We start from the raw sequence: 19,528 nt of genomic DNA, 5'->3' as shown, positions 1-19,528 counted from the left end.
CCCTGATTTACTGAGTTATACACAAAAGAAAATAAAAATATTGGACCTATTTACATGGACTGATAGCCTTTCAAGAAATTAAAGAATAAAAGTTATATATTTACTAATTTGGAGAAGGGTGATTTATTTAGTTAGGATGAAAATACATAAAAAGCATAAAGTTTTAACCTTAAATAAGTATGAAAGTGAAAGTGAAGTCGCTCAGTTGTGTCCGACTCTTTGCGACCCCATGGAAGGTAACCTACCAGGCTCTGCGGTCCGTGGGATTTTCCAGGCAAGAATACTGGAGTGGGCTGCCGTTTCTTTTTCCAGGGGATCTTCCCAACCCAGGGACTGAACCCGGGTCTCCTGCATTGCAGACAGACGCTTCACTGTCTAAGCCACTAAGGAAGCCCACATGAGCCTTTTCACCTGGGGCCCGCGGCTTGCACTGTGTATGGTATTTAGGAGAAGTCTAAGAAATGAAGTCTGAAGGGTAAGAAGTAAGGAGTCTTATGCTGGAAAGCATTCCCAGTGTGCCACTCAGAGGGAAACCCAGTGATTTCAGAAGTCTTGTTGAGGGGATGGGGTTGGAAATTCAGAGGCCAAGGCAGCTGGGATTGGGACTGGGGGAGAGACAGAGAGGAGCTTCATAGAGAGGCCTCAAGACCTCCCAAGGGGTTCCCCTGAGTCTCTGGATGAGTGCTGATCAATGCGTGCATGTGAAGAAACTGCCTAAGTCTGAAGAAAAGGGCTGGAATTTCTACCAATCTGGATGAAAAGATTTCCTAATACATGGATCAGTGGATAGAGGCATCAGAAGTTTATCACTTTAATAGTGAAGCTAAATTAGCCCTAGACTAATCTTGCTTTGGACTCAGCTTAACCAAGCTTTAAAGCAAGCCTCAAAACAAGCCAACCCTTTCCAAATAAACTAACTGGCCCAGATTAAAGTTCAAACATAGTTAAAGATATAATTTTTTAAAACTCTATCAACCAATAATGTAAAATTAAAATATCTGGTATCCAATCTAAAATTATCAGGCATGAAAAGAAGGAAGAAAATAATGTCCCAGAAAAAGGAGTGAACTTAGTAATAAAAACAGGCACATAGATGGAAAAAGATGATAAAATTAGGAGAAAATTACATTAAAACAGCTACTATATATACTACATGCGTGAAAGATATAAGAAAACATAAACATGACAGGGAGAGAAGTGAAAGATATTTTTTAAAGAAATAAAATAAAACAAAGAATATTAAAGTGAAATAAAAAATAAAAATTTTTATTGGAAAACAAAATACTTGAAATAAACTTTCACTGGATAGGATTAATAACAGAGCAGACACAGAAGAATGAGCACACTGCTAAAACGCATCGATTCCCCAAAGGCCCTAATCCTGAGTCTATGCGCCCAATACAAGAAGCGAACACAGATGAAGCTGGAAAGAGACATGGACAAACCCACAATGGTTAGAGACTTTAACACTCTTCTTTCAATAATTCATGAACAAGAAGAAAACATCAGTACACATATACTTGAAACACATTATCAAGCAACATCAGCTCATTGAAACAATAAAACACCTAAAATCAAGAGTGGAACAGGGTTTTCCTGGTGACTCAGTAGTAAAGAACTCACCTGCCAGCGTGGGAGGGGCTTCCCTGATAGCTCAGTGGGGCAGACACGGGCTCAATCTCTGCTCCGGGAAGATCCCATGCGCTGCAGAGCAACTGAGCCTGAGTGTCAAGAGAAGCCGCGGCAACTAGAAACACGTGAACTGCAAGTAGGGCGGAGCCTCCACTTGCCGCAGCTGAAGAAAAGCCTGCACAGGAGCAAAGACCCAGCGGGCCCCAAAACAAACAAACAATTTTAAAAGTGGTTACTTACAAAATACTTCAGAAGTAGAGCAAAACAAATGGGAAGGACATAATCAAATTTAAAAGCTTTCACACAGCAAAGGAGCTCACCAACAAACCAAAACGGTAACCTGAATGGGAGAAAACCTTTGCACTGTCCAATATGGGGCTAAATCCAAAATATATAAAGAGCTCAGCAAATCAATACCAAAAAACAACTCCATTAAAATGGGCAGAGGACCTGAAGGCATTTTTCCAGAGAAGACACACAGATGGCCAGCAGACTCACGAAAGCATGTTCTAGTCAGCAATCATCAGGGAAACGCCGACCGAAACAACTATGTCAGCACCTCGTAGCTGCGAGAGTGGAGAAAAGGGAGACTTAGCTCACTGCTGGTAGAGATGTGAATTAATACAGCCACTGTGGAAAACAGTGTGGAGATTCCTCAAAAGATTTAAAAAAACTACCATTCATTTCAGTTCAGTCAGGAGCTCAGTTCTGTCTGACTCCTTGTGACCCCATGGACTGCAGCTCACCAGGCCTCTCTGTCCATCACCAACTCCCAGAGTATACTCAAACTCATGTCCATTGAGTTGGTGATGCCATCCAACCATCTCATCCTCTGTCGTCCTCTTCTCCTCCTGCCCTCAATATTTCCCAGCATCAGGGTCTTTTTAAATGAGTCAGCTCTTCGCATCAGGCGGCCAAAGTATTGGAGTTTCAGCTTCAACATCAGTCCTTCCAATGAACACCCAGGACTGGTCTCTTTTAGAATGGACTGGTTGGCTCTCCTTGCAGTCCAAGGGACTCTCAAGAGTCTTCTCCAACACTGCAGTTCGAAAGCATCAATTCTTCGGCGCTCAGCTTGCTTTATAGTCCAACTCTCACACCCATACATGACCACTGCATAGCCTTGACTAGACGACCTTCGTCAGTAAAGCAATGTCTCTGCTTTTAATATGCTATCTAGGTTGGTCATAACTTTCCTTCCAAGGAGTAAGCGTCTTTTAATTTCATGGCTGCAGTCACCATCTGCAGTCATTTTGGAGCCCAAACAAATAAACCCTGTCATTTTTTACACTGTTTCTCCATCTATTTGTCATGAAGTGATGGGACCAGATGCCATGATCTTCGTTTTCTGAATGTTGAGCTTTAGCCAACTTTTTCACTCTCCTCTTTCACTTTCATCAAGAGGCTCTTTAGTTCCTCTTTCCTTTCTGCCATAAGGGTGGTGTCATCTGCTTATCTGAGGTTATTGATATTTCTCCTGGTAATCTTGATTCCAGCTTGTACTTCATCCAGTTGAGCATTTCTCATGATGTTCAGTTCAGTTCAGTTCAGTTGTGTCCAACTCTTTGCGACTCCATGGACAACAGCACGCCAGGCCTCCCTGTCCATCACCAACTCCCCCAGTCCACCCAAGCCCTTGTCCATTGAGTCAGTGATGCCATCCAATCATCTCATCCTCTGTCATCCCCTTCTCCTCCTGCCCCCAATCTTTCCCAGCACCAGGGTCTTTTCAACAGAGTCAGCTCTTCGCATGAGGTGGCCAAAATATTGGAGTTTGAGCTTCCACATCAGTCCTTCCAATGTATATTCAACTGGTTGGATCTCTTTGCAGTACAAGGGACTCTCAAGAGTCTTCTCCAACACCACAGTTCAAAAGCATCAATTCTTCAGTGCTCAGCTTTCTTTATACTCCAACTCTCACATCCATACATGACCACTGGAAAAACCATAGTCCTGACTAGATGGACCTTTGTTGACAAAGTAATGTCTCTGCTTTTGAATATGCTCTCTAGGTTGATCATAACTTTCTTTCCAAGAAGTAAGCATCTTTTAATTTCATGGCTGCAATCACCATCTGCAGTGATTTTGGAGCCCCCCAAAATAAAGTCTGACACTGTTTCCACTGTTTCCCCATCTATTTGCCATGAAGTGATGGGACCAGATGCCATGATCTTCGTTTTCTGAATGCTGAGCTTTAAGCCAACTTTTTCACTCTCTTCTTTCACTATCATCAAGAGGCTCTTTAGTTCCTCTTCACTTTCTGCCCTAAGGGTGGTGTCATCTGCATATCTGAGGTGATTGATATTTCTCCTGGCAATCTTGATTCCAGCTTGAGCTTCTTCTAGTCCAGTGTTTCTCATGATGTACTCTGCATATAAGTTAAATAAGCAGGGTGACAATATACAGCCTTGATGGACTTCTTTTCCTATTTGGAACCAGTCTGTTGTTCTATGCCCAGTTCTAACTGTTGCTTCTTGACCTGCATATAGGTTTCTCAAGAGGCAGGTCAGGTGGCCTGGTATTCCCATCTGTTTCAGAATTTTCCACAGTTTATTGTGATCCACACATTCAAAGGCTTTGGCATAGTCAATAAAGCAGAAATACATGTTTTCCTGGAACTCTCTTGCTTTTTTGATGACCCAGAGGATGTTGGCAACTTGATCTCTGGTTCCTCTGCCTTTTCTAAAACCAACATGAACATCTGGAAGTTCATGGTTCACGTGTTGCTGAAGCCTGGCTTGGAGAAATTTAGAGCATTATTTTACTAGCGTGTGAGATGTGTGAAATTGTGTGGTAATATATATACACACATACATACATACATATACATACATAATGACATATTAACCATAAAAAAGAATGACATTTTTCCATTTGCAACAACATGAATGAACCTAGAGGATGTTATGCTTACTGAAATGTCAGATAAATACTGCATGTTTTTACTCCTATTTAGAATCTAAAAAATAAGACAAATGAGCAAACATAGCAAAACAGCAACAGACTCACAGATACAAAGAACAAACAAGTGGTCACCAGAGGAGAGAAGGGTGGAGAGAGGAGCAGAGCAGGTGAGGGGCTCGAGCAGCCCAGAGCACGAGGCAGAAAACACACTGAACGGCCGCAGCACACGCACAGGGCGCACGGGCCACGCTACACGGGTTCTGTAGGCGCGCTCAGTCGCTTCAGCCGCGTCTGACTCTTTGCGACCTTCTAGACTGCAGCCCTTCAGGCTCCTAGTCCATGCGATTCTCCAGGCAAGAACATTTGAGTGTGCCATTTCCTTCTCCAGGGGATCTTCCTGACTCAGGGGTTGAAACTGTGGTTCTTATGTCTCCTCCTAGCACCACCTGGGAAGCCAGCTTTGTATGGAGTATAATTTATAAAAAATATCAAATTATTATGTTGTATCTTTGAAAGTAATATAATATTGTAAATCAACTACACAAAAATTTGTTTTTTATAAAAAAGACGTGGAAAAAAAGGAAATTCTGAGGAGAAAAGAGCCTCGCAATTCCAAATATTCCAATATTTGTGGAGATTTTCCTTCTCATTCTAAACATTCACTTTTACATCTTAAAAAAAGAGGTGGAAAAAAAAAACATTTCCAGACTTTCAAAGTCTCAAATGAATCTCTCCGTACTCAACCTTTCTTAGGAAGGTTTGAAAGGAGATGTTCATTAGAAGAAAATAAACTAATAAAGGAGAAAACATAGGCCACATAAAATAGAGAATCCAATACAGTGAGAGGAATGGGAATCCACAGAACCCAGAACAGCAGCTGAGCCCCTGACAGAGAGAAATCGCGTAAGGGCCCAGTGGGCCCTAGGAGAGGGAGAAACGGAGATGAAATTCACTGAAATGTCTACTAAGTTTAAACAGCTAACAGAAAGGCTTTAGAGTAGGTAAAGAGTGCACAGATGGCTTAGTAATAGCTACACAGAAAACTAAGACAATAAAATGAAACATATATTATCTTCTCCAAGAAAAACGAAAGCTCATACAAGAAAGAGATGCGATCACAGCGCGCCGCGCTGCTCAGCCGCGAGCCACTGCCGTGTTGATGCCAGAGGGGCTGCGGGGGGTGCGTGTGCGTTTGTGTCTTCGTTCGGTGGGCTGTGGAGAGAGCAGGAAAGAAAATCAAATTCTTATTTTCTACAGAGAGAAGACTGACAAATTAAGAAATGGCTGTATAAGCAATAAAATCTTGTCATGTGGATATATGGAGTTAGAACCAAAAGACAAAGCCGTAAGGGTTGAAAGTAGTTGATTTAGACAGTGGGACGTTATTTCCCATAATAATACTTGTGAAGCTCTTTGTTTAAATCATATGCATGTATAACCTTGATGAAATTTTTAAAATTTTACAAAATAAATAGACTCTATTTGAGAAGTTCTGTAAGAAAGAGCAACACTATAGTTCAGCAAGGAGTTGGGGCAGAGTTCAGGGAAATCTCAGAGAAAGTAATTCTTCACATTCTTTACCTCATTATAAACTGCAGTTAATGACCAGTTGAGGCACAGAAAGTCCTGTTGGGAGAGGAAAACTCCTGGGCAGCAGCTGAGCAGGATCCGCAGAGATGCTCCCCGGACAGTCAGCGGCAGCACCATAAGCGCGGCAGGAGGGGCTGGAGGCATGCGCCCGCCCGGGGCCGACGGTGCTCCTGCGTGCTCAGAAGGGCGCTGACAGGGCAGGTTTGCATTCCTGAGGCAAGAATGATCTTTCAGAGGGGATATGTGCTGGACTCTGAAAACACGGGGGACAAACAGGTCATTTCTGAGGCTGGCGAGCTAGCTCAGGGCAGAGGGAGGAGCGGAGGGGTGGCCTTCGAGGCTGGGGGAAAAGCTGGGAGAGCACCTTTCAGAAATCCAAGGAATATCTTCAAGACACAGGAAGCCGTAGACTGTGACAAACGCCACAAACATGAGACAAGGACAAAAAAATCTGTTCTGTGGATTTCACAGTAATAAAATAAAGGCTGACTTTGGTGAGGACAGCACTGCCTCTCAGCAGCGACAGTGCAGTCTCTGTTAGAGTGAACTGGAAGGAGGAAGTGGATGGAGTAAGGGTGCTCTTCTTCCGACGGGACACAGTCCACAGAGACGCAGGTTATTCTGACCCATCTGACAGCTCACTGTGAACTAGCATTCGTTACATAATATATATTTTCTTAATACTCAAAGATTAATAGAAAGATTAATACTATGGACAGAGGTTCATGACATTGTACAGGAGGCAGTGATGATCAAGACCATCTCCAAGAAAAAGAAATGCAAAAAAGCAAAATGGCTGTCTGAGGAGGCCTTACAAATAGCTGTGAAAGGAAGAGAAGCAAAAGGCAAATGAGAAAAGGAAAGATATAAGCATCTGAATGCAGAGTTCCAAAGAATAGCAAGGAGAGATAAGAAAGCCTCCCTCAGTGACCAATGCAAAGAAATAAAGGAAAACAATCGAATGGGAAAGACTAGAGATCTCTTCAAGAAAATTAGAGATACCAAGGGAACATTTCATGCAAAGATGGACTCAATAAAAGACAGAAATGGTATGGACCTAACAGAACCAGAAGATTTTAAGAAGAGATGCAAGAATACACAGAACAACTGTGCAAAAAATATCTTTAGGACCCAGATAATCACGAAGGTGTGATCACTCACCTGGAGCCAGACATCCGGGAGTTTGAAGTCAAGTGGGCCTTACGAAGCATCACTACGAACAAAGCTAGTGGAGGTGATGGAATTCCAGTGGAGCTACTTCAAATCCTCCAGATGATGCTGTGAAAGTGCTGCACTCAATATGTCAGCAAATTTAGGAAACTCAGCAGTGGCCACAGGACTGGAAAAGGTCAGTTTTCATTCCAATTCCAAAGAAAGGCAATGCTAAAGAATGCTCAAACTACTGCACAATTGCACTCATCTCACACACTAGTAAAGTAATGCTCAAAATTCTCCAAGTCAGGCTTCAACAGTACATGAACCATGAACTTCCAGATGTTCAAGCTGATTTTAGAAAAGGCAGAGGAACCAGAGATTAAAGTGTCAACATCCGCTGGATCATGGAAAAAGCAAGAAAGTTCCAGGAAAACATCTATTTCTGCTTTATTGACTATGCCAAAGCCTTTGACGGTGTGGATCACAACAAACTGGAAAATTCTGAAAGAGATGGGAATACCAGACCACCTCACTTGCCTCTTGAGAAATCTGTATGCAGGTCAGGAAGCAACAGTTAGAACTGGACATGGAACAACAGACTGGTTCCAAATAGGAAAAGTAGTATGTCAAGGCTGTATATTGTCACCCTGCTTATTTAAATTTATATGCAGAGTACATCATGAGAAATGCTGGGCTGAATGAGGCACAAGCTGGAATGAAGATTGCTGGGAGAAATATCAATAACCTCAGATATGCAGATGATACCACCCTATGGCAGAAATCAAAGAACTAAAGAGTCTCTTGATGAAAGTGAAAGGGGAGAGTGACAAAGCTGGCTTAAAGCTCAACATTCAGAAAACTAAGATCATGGCATCTGGTCCCATCACTTCATGACAAATAGATGAGGAAACAGTGGAAACAGTGTCAGACTTTATTTTGGGGGGCTCCAAAATCACTGCAGATGGTGATTGCAGCCATGAAATTAAAAGACACTCACTCCTTGGAAGGAAAGTTATGACCAACTTAGAGAGCATATCCAAAAGCAGAGACATTACTTTGCCGACAAAAGTCTGTCTAGTCAAGGCTATGGTTTTACCAGTGGTCATGTATGGATGTGAGAGTTGGACTATAAAGAAAGCTGAGTGCTAAAGAGTTGATGCTTTTGAACTGTGCTGTTGGAGAAGACTCTTGAGAGTCCCTTGGACTGCAAGGAGATCCAACCAGTCCATCCTAACAGAAATCAGTCCTGAGTGTTCATTGGAAGGAATGATGCTGAAGCTGAAACTCCAATACTTTGGCCACCTGATGCGAAGAGCTGAATCATCTAAAAAGACCCTGATGCTGGGAAAGATTGAAGTAGGGAGGAGAAGGGGATGACAGAGGATGAGCTGGTTGGATGGCATCACTGACTCAATGGACATGTGTTTGGATGGCTCCAGGAGTTGGTGATGGACTGGGAGTCCTGGCGTGCCTCGGTCCATGGCGTGGCAAAGTGTCGAACATGACTGAGCAACTGAACTGAACTGAAGGTTAGAATAAGGATTGAGGTTGCCTGAAGTCAAATGACAGAGCTGCAATTACTTAAATTAGGCTTTCTAGACCCTGTGCTCATAACTGCCAATTTTTTAGGACAATGCACAGTTCCTGAGTCCATTTCACATGACCTATACCTCCCGAAACAAGGCATGAAGGAATCTCGAGGAAAGACTTAAATCATTCAGTTGTGTAATGTTCAAGCTGAAGGGAACTAATTCAGTTATGTATGCATGATCAGTTGAACCAGGGAGGTTAGGTGAACTGCCCAAAACCACAGAACTACTAAACTTGAGGCTTGACAATGCAAGTCCTACTCCATGCCTCTCAGTCAGTTCAACATATTTCTTAAATAACAATATCAAAACAGTCCAATGCACAGAACATACAGCTTTTCTTGTCTGAAAGAGCCAGAGCATTCCAACTAATCAGATATATTATCCAACTCTGTTTCAATACAACATACATCCCAAAGTTCAAAAATAAAATTACTTTGATCTGAAATAAGTTCTTGGACCCTGCTGCTGCTGCTGCTGCTGCTAAGTCTCTTCAGTTGTGTCCGACTCTGCGACCCCATAGACGGCAGCTCACCAGGCTCCCCCATCCCTGGGATTCTCCAGGCAAGAAGTCGGTTGCCATTTCCTTCTCCAATGCATGAAAGAAAAAGTGAAAGTGCAGTCTCTCAGTCACGTCTGACTCTTAGCGACCCCATGGACTGCAGCCTACCAGGCTCCTCCGTCCATGGGATTTTCCAGGTGAGAGTACTGGAGTGGGTTGCCATTGCCTTCATCTCCAAATCAGATTCTCCTAGGAAGAATGACAAAGATCCTAATATACTATGCCAACTTTCCTTGTTTAAAGCTGAAAAGGCTATCCAAGGATAGAGCTGGGATTGTATTATAAAATAGTCCAATTCTTTCAGTTCTAGAGACTGCATAAGGCAGCCTAGGCTAGCAAGCAGACAGACCTGCATGTGGAACTGGGTGAGAACACAGCTCTCACCTCTGGACGCTCTTCCTTCTCCCCCATCTCCCCCACCTGCCCACCTGCTCCTCTCTCTCTCTCCCCTCCTGCTCCTGCCTCTCTCCCCTCCTCTGAGTTCTGCTCCTGCCTCTCTCCCGCTCTGTCTCTCCTCCCCCTCTCTCTCCCCCTGTTCCTGTCTCTTTCTCCTCCTCCATCTCTCCTCCTCTCTCTCCCCTTGTCCTCCTCTCTCTCCCCTCCTGCTCCTCCTCTGAGCTCCCCTCCTGCTCCTCTCTCTCCCCTTCTCCCCCTCTCTCTCCCCCTGTTCCTGTCTCTTTCTCCTCCTCCATCTCTCCTCCTCTCTCTCCCCTCCTGCTCCTCCTCTCTCTCCCCTTGTCCTCCTCTCTCTCCCCTTGTCCTCCTCTCTCTCCCCGTGTCCTCCTCTCTCTCCCCTCCTGCTCCTCCTCTTTCTCTCCTCCTTTGAGTCTCATTCTGTTCCCAGTCTTTTCCTCTGCTCACCCTCCCTTCCTTTTATTCATCTTTTCCTTCCTTCTATTTCTCATTATCTTCTTAATTCTTACCAAAAATAAGTATACTGCATGGTGTTTTAACAACACTGAATTATGATCCTGAATGTCATCAGCAATGACACAATCTAGAAAAAACAAAAACAAAAATACCCAGACCATCAGTCTTATCTGGAGATTCCACCTCTGCGATAGGAAGCTTAAACTCCCTGTTGGTATCAACTTATTTCCCTAGGTGGTCCACCTGTATACTGGCTTTTAAATAAGTTCACATTATTGTAAGTTTGTTTTATGGTTTGGTTTTTTTTTTTTTGGCCTATTATGTCGATGAATTTTACAGAGTCTATGCTTTGATTCTGCCTGCAAATTCACCAGATACACTTAATAAGGCCTTTAATAAGGTGGAGACAAATTACCAGGCGCCTGGTTCTATTTTCAAAAGCTCTCTTCAGTTGTCTTTAGATAATGAAAATAAACACTAGAAAGAACTGCACAGACCATAAAGTTTTACGGATAGCCAAGGATAAAACACATTTTTTTCCAGTAAAGCTTCAAGACACAGAAATGTTTAACCGAAAAAAAAAAAAAGAACTGAAGTGTGAACTAAAGACTCAAAACAGCAATATAGTTCTAAGTACATCCATGGAGGCTGGCACATGTTCTAACTCCACTCAAAGGCTCAGAGAACAGAACCAATGTGTGGGGGTGGAAAGGTGGGGGGCACTAAAAGCTGTGTGACTCAAAAATAAACTCAAAATGGATAAAAGACCTACATGTAAGGCCAGAAACTACAAAACTCTTTGTGGGGGACACAGGCAGAACTCTGACATAAATGGCAGCAAGATTCTCTTCGACCCACCTCCTAGAGTAAGGGAAATAAAAACAAGAACAAACATATGGGACCTAATTAAACTTAAAAGTCTTTGCACAGCAAAGGAAACTATAAACAAGGTGAAAAGACAACCCTCAGAATGGGAGAAAATAACTGCATATGAAGCAAAGGATTAATCTCCAAAATATACAAGCAGCTCACGCAACTCAACATCAGAAAAACAAGCAACCCAATCAAAAAATGAGCAGAAGACTTAGACAGACAATTCTCCAAGGAAGACATAGTGGTAGTTTACTCACTAAGTCGTGCCTGACTCTTTGCAACCCCGTGGACCGCAGCCTGCAGGTCTTCTCTGTCCATGGGATTCTCCAGGCAAGAATACTGGAGGGGGTTGCCATTTCTTTCTCCAAGAGATCTTCCTGACCCAGGGATTGAACCCAGGTCTCCTACATTGCAGGCAGGTTCTGTACTGACTGAGCTATGAGGGAAGCCCCAAAAGAAGACACACAGATGGCCACTAAACACAGGGAAAGCTCTCAACATCACTCATTCTTAGACAAACAAGACTCAAAACCACCATGAGGTGACCCCTTACACCAGTCAGAATGGCCACCATTAAAAAATCTACAAACAATAAGTGCATGCTGGAGAGGATGTGGAGAAAAGGGCATGTAAATTGATACAGCCATTGTGGAGAACAGTATGGAGGTTCCTTAAAAAACTAGGAATAAAACTACCATGTGACTCAGCAATCCCACTACTGAGCGCATACCCTGAGAAACCCATACTTCAAAAGGTTATCTGTACCCTAGTGTCCGCAGCAGCACTATTTACAATAGGCAGAACACAGAAGCAACCTAGATGTCCATTACCAGATGAACGGATAAAGAAGCTGTGGCACACACACACACACACACACGCATCTACACACGCAAACATATACACACATATATATCATGGAATGCTGCTGGCGTCCAGTTGCTAAGTCGCGTCTCACTCTTTGCAGCCTGTCAGAGTCCAGCTCCAGCAGCCAGGAAATCAACTTGAAGGGGTGAGCGGTGTTGGTGAGAAACGAGACAGCCTCTCAGTTTTCTTGGACTGCCTATTTATTTCAAGCTTATGATTCTCTTTTATACTTTTACAAAAGCATTAGGTCAGAGGTTTGACATTTTCAGTTCTCCCTGACCCAGATTTGTTGTCTCCATAAATCATTGTTGCCCCTCAAAAGGAGTTCTTGCCTTAGTGATTCTCTTATCTACTTTTTCTCATGTGCCCTTGTTGTTGGGAGCCGCGTTAGGCATTACTGACAGCAACCCCTGCCAGGCCCCTCTGTCCATGGGATTCTCCAGGCAAGAACACTGGAGTGGGCTGCCAATACTGGAGTGGTTCCTGGGGCACCTAGGGATTGAAACCATGTCCCTTATGTCTCCTGCACTGCAGGTGGGTTCTTTACCACTAGCGCCACCTGGGAATCTCCCAGAGTTTGCTCACACTCATGTCCATTGAGTCAGTGATGCCATCCAACCAACTCATCCTCTGTCATCCCCTTCTCCTCCTGCCCTCAATCTTTCCAAGCATCAGGGTCTTTTCAAATGAGTCAGCTCTTCACATCAGATGGCCAAAGTATTGGAGTTTCAGCTTCAGCATCAGTCCTTCCAATGAACATTCAGGACTAATTTCCCTTAGGATCCATTAGATTTGAGCTCCTTGCAGTCCAAGAGACTCTCAAGAGTCTTCTTTCTCCAGCACCGCAATTCAAAAGCATCCATTCTTTGACACTCAGCCTTCTCTGTAGTCCAACTCTCACATCCATACATGACTACTGGAAAAACCATAGCTCTGCCCAGATGAACCCTTGTCAGAAAAGCAATATCTTTGCTTTTTAATATGCTGTCAACATTTGTCATAGGTTTTCTTTCAGAGAGCGAGCATCTTCTACTTTTGTGGCTGCAGTCACTGTCTACACTGATTTTGGAGCCCAAGAAAATAAAGTCTGTCACTGCTTCTACTGTTTCCCCATCTATTTGCCATGAAGTGATGGGACTAGATGCCATGATCTTTGTTTTTTGAATGCTGGGTTTTAAGCCATCTTTTTCACTCTCCTCTTTCACCCTCATCAAAAGGCTTTTTAGTTCCTTTCACTTCTGCCACTGGAGTGGTATCATCTGCATATCTGATGCTGTTGATACTTCTCCCAGCAATCCTGATTCTAGCTTGAGATTCATCCAGCCCAGCATTTCGCATCATGTACTCTGCATAGAAATTAAATAATCAGGGTGATGACAATACAGCCTTGTCGTACTCCTTTCCTAATTTTGAAACAGTCAGTTGCTCCATGTAAAGTTCTAACTATTGCTTCTTGACTTGCATACAGTTTTCTCAGGAGACAGGTAAGATGGTCTAGTATTCCCATCTCCTTAAGAATTTTCCAGTTTGTTGTGATCCATACAATCAAAGGGTTTCACATAGTCAATGAAGCAGAAGTAGATGCCTCTCTGGAATTCCCTTGCTTTCTCTATGATCCAACAAATGTTGGCAATTTGATCTCTGATTCCTCTGCCTTTTCTAAACCCAGCTTGCCAGTTTGTGCATCTGGAAGTTCTTGGTTCATGTACTGCTGAGGCCTACCTTGAAGGATTTTGAGCACAACCTTACTAGTGCAAAGTGAGCACAACTGTCTGGTAGCTTGAACACTCTTTGGCATTGCCTTTCTTTGGGATTGGATTGAAAACTGACCTTTTCCAGTTCTGTGGCCACTGCAGAGGTTTCCAAAAATGCCAACGTATTGAGTGCAGCACTTTATGGAATACAACCCAACCATAAATGGAGCAAATGTGATTCAGTTCTAGTGAGACGGATGAACCTAGAACCTGTTACACAGAGTGAAGTATGTCAAAAAGAGAAAAATAAATATTGTAATTTAAAGCAAATACATGGAATCTAGAAAAATGGTATTGATGAACCTATTTGCAGGGCATGAATAGAGATGTGGACGTAGAGAAGAGAATTGTGGACACACTGGACAAAGGAGAGGGTGGGACAAACGGAGAGAGCAGCACTGAAACATGCCCATTACCGCAAGGAGAACAGACAGCTGGCGGGAAGTTGCCAGATAGCACAGAGAGCTCAACCACATGCTCCGCAACAACTCAAAGGGGTGGGAGTGGGGCTCAAGAGGGAAAGGCCACATGTACACCTACAGCTGATTCGTGCTGTCGTGTGGCAGAAACCAACGCAATGGTGTAAAGCAATTATCGTCCAATTAAAAATAAACTAAAAAGGAAAGGCTGTGTGACTGGTGTGCAGCAGAAACTGTTTCAGTAAGCATTACATCCTAAAAATAATATTCTCATTTCCACACAAGAGAAACAATAATTAGGTAAATTCAGCCCAGAAATTCATAGACACAGGGTAGCAATGGCTGAAACTAAAGATTAAAAAAAAAAATTATCTCTAGTTGCAGCGTTGTAGCCATGTGTTCTGGGAAACAGACTCACTCAGAAGGACAACGCAGATGGCGGAGTGCAGTTTATTACCCCGGCGGGCCCAAGGCAGAGTCTCCTTTTAGCCAAGGACCCCGACCAGTTTTTGTGAAAACCTTATATACCCTAAGTGCACGTGCACAAACCCACCTCCCCAAATTCCCTGACAATCAAAGTGAGCCCGTGATTCCTATGCCTTAAGCCTAGGTAGTTAACAGCGGACAATTATCAATAGGCCTGTGGTCATACCCCAATAAGCATAACAGAATGTATGATTCTATTTGGTCACACAGATAATTAGGGTATTCTTTTAGCAACAGAGAGACCTGGGGCTCTTCCTTCTGGCTGCCTGGTTTTCCATTAGTTGTCGTTTCTATAGATACTGGGCATAGAGCTCAAAGTCCACAGTCTGGCCCAAGATGGAGCCCTGCTTTCAAGGTGGAGCCTGCTCTGTGTCCTCCTTCAGCAGGATTGTACACGAGGACCTCATCCACGTCTTACGGTTTTCTAGTTCACCTAGCCAATCATTCAAAACCAAAACTTATTAAAGAGCTGCTAAACTCACAACAAAGACTACCCTGTAAAATAAATATGTACATATCCCCCACACACACACGATTCTGGTTTTTTAAGTGAAAACTGAAAGGATGGCTGGGTAACTTAGAAAGGACCAGTAATGGGAATGAGAAACAGCGAAGTCAGTGTCCATTCAAGAGGTTCTCAGTGAAAGAAGATAGAAAAGAGAACTGAAACAAAGAAAGGAATGGGGGAATATAAAGAAAAGACTTTTAGGGGCTTCCCTGGTGGCTCAGAGGTAAAGCGTCTGCCTGCCCGTGCAGGAGACAGGGGTCGATCCCTGGTCCAGGAGGATCCCACGGGCCACAGGGCCCATAAGCCACAATTGCGGGCCTGTGCTCGGGAGCCTGGGACCACCGCCGCGAGCCTCTCGCCGCAGCTCCTAACCCTGTGTGCCCTAGAGCCTGCGCTCACAACGGGGGAGCCACTGCCGTGAGAAGCCCGCGCACCGCAGCTGGAGGAAAGCCCTGCAGCGACAGAGTCCCAGCAGACCACTAGACAGAGATATTGTCAAAAATCATGAAAAAGAGCAGATTTAAAATAATCATAATGCCTCAATAGTGCTGTAAGACTTCCGGGTCTGATGGAGTAATCAGCTACCTTCTATCTCCATTTAAATCTGTGTTTCTAATCAGAAAAAAAGAGTTTGTCTTAACAGATAACCCAGAGATGGATAAAAAAAAATACTGAATCTGAAATTATAAAATATATGACTTATTCCCATAAGGCATAAGTAACTTATAGAGCCCTCAACTGGCAGGGAAACAGACGCTAAGCCACGTTTGGGGTCTGCTTCATGAGGGGCCTGCAGCTTGCATGGCCAGCATCATGGGCACGGGGGCCGGGACGCCCCTCGCTGCACCCAGTGCTGCCAGCCTTACCAGCCAGCAGCGGGCAGGCAGGTCGGGTGCATCTGATGGCAGAGTGGGCTCACAGGTTCACAGTCTTGCTGCGCGGAGGCTGGGAAGGAAATACATGGTACCTTCAACCTCTGTATTTGAAGGTAGGTTCTCCTCATACCAAAACTCATGAGGTAAGAAATTCTTCAAACATAGAAAGAGGGCTGAGATACTCGGCAGGCTGAAAAATGATAAATGCCTATCCCAGTAGTTACGTATTGCTCCTGTATTTATGCCCAGTTATTCTCGACCTCCCTCAGAGGCGTCCTGTTTCATCTGCACACATGCTCCTGAGAGCTCATCTGTTTCACAGTTTTATGGCTCCTAAATGTACCTCTTCAGCCTCATTCACATCATCACTGTGGTAAGTCTGCTTAAGGTTTGCCAAAATCTATTACCCTTTTCTTCTGGAGAAAGCATTTAGCTTGGCATGAAGCTTCCCGAACAGACAAGATTCCCTAGCCTTTCTTGAAGCTAGTTCTGACTACACTGCCAATTCCTCTTTAAAGGGATGCGAACAAACGCGATGAGCGCCACTTCCAGCTCTAAGACTCCAGATGGCCACATCTGTTTACTCCAGGTTTCATCTCCCTTCCCTTTTGCAAACTCTGGAGTCTGTGGTGAGCCCGCCTCAGCCATACAGATGACAACAAAGGCAGCCTAGGAACCTGGATTGCTGAGAAGCAGGCCTTCCCACCAATCTGAAGTGCTGAGTTTGAACTGATAAGTGAGACAGAAATAAAGGTCTATATTTTGTAAGCCACAAAAATATTTTTGGGGTGTGTAGTTAATAGCTTCTGAGCCTTTTGCTAACTTACACACACACACACACACACACACACACACACACACACACTTCCAAGTTTCCCAACTTCCATTAGAAATTTTGGGGCTGGCTTAGATTTCTCCTTCTCTCTTATTCTCCCAATTCAGGATATCACTAAATTATTTACATTTCATTTATTTGTCTTTCTGTAACCCCAAAGTGACCACCTCAGTCTGGGTTCTCGGTCTCTCTCTTGACGTGAGCTCACTGCTATATGCGCTCAGGTCACCAAAGCAAAACGCCACCGACTGGGAGGCTTAAACAGCAGAAACTCATGTTCTCACAGTGTGGGGCTGCGAGTCCCACTTCCTCCTTGTCTCTTCTTGCCCTAAACTCTGCGGCTAATGCCCCGTAAGTTTCAGCAGAAACCATGACGTTTAAAACAGAACAACTAAGTTTCCTCAAGGAGAGCTTCCTGAGTCCTGAAGCTAGTCCTCAGGGGAAAATGCTAATGGAAAAGAGCCTGATTATAGCAAAGACTTCCGTGGGCTTCACCCGAGACAATCACTCCTAGAAATGGCCTTACAGTTGGGACAGAAAGTAAGAGGAAAACAAAATCTAGATCAATTTTCTGGAGTTTTCCATGTCTGCCTTCATTTAAAATTTGTCACATGTCCAGGTAAAGTGAGACTTTAGTATGCTGCTTCCCTGTTTCGGTATTCAAGTTTAAAGCCCTGGCCTTGCACACAGAAACAATAGAAAATTCCCACACGATGCTTCTGATTGGGAGGAATCAGCCTGTGTAAATACCAAGTAACTCAGCTCCCAGCGGAGTGACTGATCTTTGTGATCTTTCCAGGTTATCACCGTTGATCATGGCTAAACTTTTTCATGGAAGTCACGGTGGTTATCCAATTATAGAAAATAATAGGCAATAATGTCTCCTGTGGCCACACTGATCCAACTGTCTCATTTCGCTTAAATTTTAACTTCTGGTCTTTTTTAAATGTGTTTAGGCTTCAACCTAATATAAATAAGGAAACTAAAGTCTATCAAAACTTGAGCAATTTCTCCATAATCACCCTATTTAGTTGGACAGTGGCAGGATTTACTAGAACCTAGATTTCACTTACTGATCCCTATGACTCCCTTTCAATTCTGCTCCATCTTACCATTAACCAACATTTTACAGGAGTTAGCTGAAAAGAGCAGAAAGTTTGAAGTTCAGGGTAAGTTTTGAACATGGTATTTCACGTCATTTAAGCTCAGTTTTTTAGCTGTAGAATGGAATAATTAATCTGGATTCATAAGGACGTGTGTAAGTAACTAGATTACAGCAGGTACTAAATAAATGTAAATCATCTTTACACCAATCAAACAGCTATGGTTTCTATTTAGCCAACAATTTACTGGCCAATTGTTAATAAAATATTTTGGAGTAACAGACAAGAAAATTTTAAAAATCTGACTTCCTTTCTACTCTTTTCCTTCCAATCTGCACACACACACACAGATAAACACACACGAGCACTGCACACACACACACATCCCTTCCTCTGAAAAACGTCTGTGAAGCAGCTCCACCGTCCCTCTTCCAGCACGAGCACGATCGCTCACGCAGAGGCTATGTGTAGGCAGAGTGGCTGCAAACACAGAGTGTTCTTTGGCATCTCAGGAGGAAACCTCTCAGATACACCATTAAGTACTCACCACCTCACATTCGTTGCCTGCCCAGCCTGCTTGCTTACTTCTGGGATATAAGACATTATATATTGTGATTTCTTGCTTGTTAAAATAGCCTTACTTGGGAGGGGTTTTGCATTTGCCCTTTTAGGTTGGTACAAAAGTAACTGCAGTTTCAGACCATGAATTTTAAATCATATAACTAGGCTCCAACACATCTTTGTTAACCAAAATAAGAACCGTTACAATCAACACAATTTTGCCAATGAGAAATAAGTTTGCTTATTCCCATCGAGTAAAAATACCTGTTTCAGCATTCGAAGAACTCTTGGAAAGCATTTTCTGCTTCCTGCTGGTTGTGAAAGTGTTTGCCTATAGAAATGCTTGCACAAGTGGTAGTTGGTTCCCTAGAGGTCAGGTGAATATGGCAAATGAGGCACAGCTTGTTCCACTTTTGAAGCGCTGGCTGTGCGACGTCAGCCGGGGGTTCGTGCAGACCTGGGCCCTCTCTGTCGTTCAGCGCTGGCCGCAGGCGCAGCAGTTTCCCACGCCCCACGTCAATCTGCTGAGCACACTTCTCAGATGCAGCCGTTTCACCGGGATGGAGAAAGCTATCATGCATCACACCAGCAGCAGACCACCAAACAGTGATTATGACCTTTTTTGGTGCAAGTTTGGCTTTGGGAAGTGCTTGGAACTTCTTCTCCGTTCAACCACTGAGCTGGTCATCGCCAGCTGTCATACAAAAATCCACTTTCTGTCACACATCACACTCTGATGGAGAAATGGCTGGTTGTTGCTGCATACAATGAGAGAAGACAACACTTCAAAATGACGATTTTTTTTTTAGTCTGCTCAGGAGGCACTCATTTATAGAGCTTTTCACCTTCCAATTTCCGTCAAATGCCAAGTGACTGTAAAATGGTCAGCACCTGAGTTCTCTGGCAACTTCTCGCATCCCTGTAGTGGGTCAGCTGGGACGACTGCTC

General features: G+C 43.7%; 1 long non-coding RNA gene across 3 annotated transcripts in view; it reads right to left on the bottom strand.

Annotated features, from left to right (window-relative positions):
• Window positions 1-1,239: 1,239 nt before the first annotated feature.
• LOC138441558 (uncharacterized) overlaps window positions 1,240-19,528 on the bottom strand; it is a 47,704-nt gene continuing 29,415 nt past the window's right edge. For 2 of the 3 annotated variants that reach the window (XR_011257414.1, XR_011257415.1), the window contains 3 exons: window positions 6,118-6,379; window positions 5,637-5,748; window positions 1,240-4,365 (listed from right to left, as the gene is read on the bottom strand). This is a non-coding gene — a long non-coding RNA (uncharacterized lncRNA). The remainder of the gene's footprint in view (window positions 4,366-5,636; window positions 5,749-6,117; window positions 6,380-19,528) is intronic. The other variant, XR_011257416.1, reaches the window with a different exon arrangement.

The sequence above is a fragment of the Ovis canadensis genome, chromosome 5, assembly GCF_042477335.2.
Source record: "Ovis canadensis isolate MfBH-ARS-UI-01 breed Bighorn chromosome 5, ARS-UI_OviCan_v2, whole genome shotgun sequence".
Classification (NCBI taxonomy): domain Eukaryota; kingdom Metazoa; phylum Chordata; class Mammalia; order Artiodactyla; family Bovidae; genus Ovis; species Ovis canadensis.
Note: the sequence above shows the minus strand (reverse complement) of the source record. Positions and strands in the feature narration are given on the sequence as shown.